The sequence below is a fragment of the Nicotiana attenuata genome, unplaced genomic scaffold (genome assembly GCF_001879085.1).
Source record: "Nicotiana attenuata strain UT unplaced genomic scaffold, NIATTr2, whole genome shotgun sequence".
NCBI lineage: Eukaryota > Viridiplantae > Streptophyta > Magnoliopsida > Solanales > Solanaceae > Nicotiana > Nicotiana attenuata.
The window spans coordinates 277,098-279,386 of NW_017671259.1; positions in this window are offsets into that span (position 1 = coordinate 277,098).

Genomic DNA, 2,289 nt, shown 5'->3' on the forward strand with positions numbered 1-2,289 from the left:
TCGAGGCATATTCGATCTCATATTCGATCACATAAGACCTGCTTTAAGCTCATAAGACCTCAATGAGGCAACACTTAAACTATAAGACCTCAAGAAGGCAAGTCCAAGCTCATAAGACCTTAATAAGGCGACACATAAAACTGAAAAGCCTCAAAGGTGAGTTCGAAATTCGTAAGGCCTCGATAAGGCATTATTTTGACCATAAGTCCTCGAGAAGGCGGGTCCAAATTCATAAAATCTCAAAAAGAGGTAATACCGGCTTCATCATCGACTTCACTAAAAGGCGAAGTATACTCGAACTTGTAAGACCTTAAGAAAAAGGCGTAAAATCGATACAAAACCTGAAGGTCAAATTATGCCCGAGTCCGAACCCACTCACTCGGGGACTGCTTCGAAGAAACCTAAGGGTTAGACTTCACCCGAGCTCGAATCAACTCACTCGGGGACTGCCTTGAGAAAACCCGAAGGTCGAAATTCACCTGAGTTCGAATACATTCACTCGGAGACTATTTCGAAAAATATAAAGGACTACCATCGTTCCAAAAAGATGAAAGGCAAAGTAATAACAAGATGGAAAAAGGAGCAATAAATGGCAAAGGGCAGTGTTGCATAAAAAAGCTCGCTACCGGAGCAATTACATAAGAAGGGAAAAACAAAACAAAGCCTAGCCTATTCCCGGAGTCAATCGGAGCCATCCTCGAATTCTTCGGGGAACGTCGCCCTTCTCGAAGCGTCCTCAGCTTCGGCGGCTTTGGGCGACGTCCGATGCAAGATCGAAACCGCGACGTTGGAGTTCAGTAAGAACTTCAAGCCGGGCCTGACACTTCGCATATTCGGCTAACATTCTTGACTGCTGGTTGGCCGCATCAGCATCGGCCCTATATTGGGCCACCAGATCGTTGGCAGTCTCCTCGGCTTGGGAAACTTTAGCCTCAGCTTCCCGAAATCGATTGGTCCATAGCTCAATTTCAAGGACTCGAGCCTCATTGGCCAACGTCAAGTCCGCAACCTCTTTCCGAAGGGAAGTCTTCTCCGACTCCAACTGTTGCACCCGGGCTTCCAGTTCGGCTTTGTTCTCATCAAGTTCGGCTCTGCTCTCGTCAAGCTCGGCCTTAACCCGATTAAGCTCGGCTTGCACCCCCCTTAGCTTATAACCAAGCTCTTTCTTCGCTTCCTCCAGCCGGATAGCACAGGACGCGTGCTCTTTGTTCAAAAGGTCCAATCCGGTCCGGCTTTCTAGCAGCTTTTCTTCAAGGACCCGGCGCCCCTCTCGCTCCGTCTCCATTTTGTCCTTGATCCGGAGGAACATCGAGTGATATAGCACCGATGCCTGCAAAGAAAAAGTCTAAAGAGTCAGTACTGAATCACAAGGCAAAAATATTAGAAATAAAGGAAGAAGCAAGTACCTTGAGCTGCGCCTGTTGGGCTTCGTTGAAAAGGCATGTCCAATCTACAGCCTCGGTTGCAGCCCGGTCTTCCTCCGTCATCAGGTGATGAAGATAGCTTGCAACCCCGACCGGGGGCCCCAGAGCCCGGACGTCTTTGGGGATAGCAAAAGTTACTATCCTGTTACAGTCCGGGTCCAGGCTCGGAGCTGGAAACCTATCAACAAGCTTGTTGACGGCCGAAGTCCCACTTGATTCGGCCTGAAGGTCTTTCCGGGGGATTTCGAGCCCGAAAGTGTTGGCGGAGGGTACCCCATCAAAAAAGGTCTCGAAGCTACCTCCCATCATCGGGATGTCGTCCGGCAGCTGCCCCCAAGTCGAGGAAGACGGGGGGGACGTAACCGGGTGATCGGTACCCGGGGACGCCCGCGCAGGGGCCGAGGGTTCACTAGCATCCTCAACCCTCACGTCCTCGGGAGGAGCCTCAGCTGGATCGACCACCGGCTCAGGGTCCGGTCGAATGGATCGATGGCGGACGAGCTCCGGCTGCTCCTCATCGTCATCCTCTTTGTCGTCCTCCTCCTCGGAGGACAAGACGATTTGGCTTTTTAGTTTGCGGGCGGCCCTTTTTGTCCGCTTAATCTTCCTTTGGGGCTCGTCCGTACCGGACTCCCCGGGCCTTTTATTTTCTCCCGGAACCGGAAGGGGGCATAGTATTGAAGACCTCATCTCCGCGTCCTTGGGCAAGCCTGCAAAACACGAGGGTTATGATGCATTCCCGATATACAGGAAAAAATGCGCTACCGGTCAAAAAGAAGGCTTACCATGGTTTTTCGCCTCCCACCGACCTTTGGAGATTTCCTTCCAGTTTCGCTCCGAATATGGCCGCTGGGCCACTATCTTG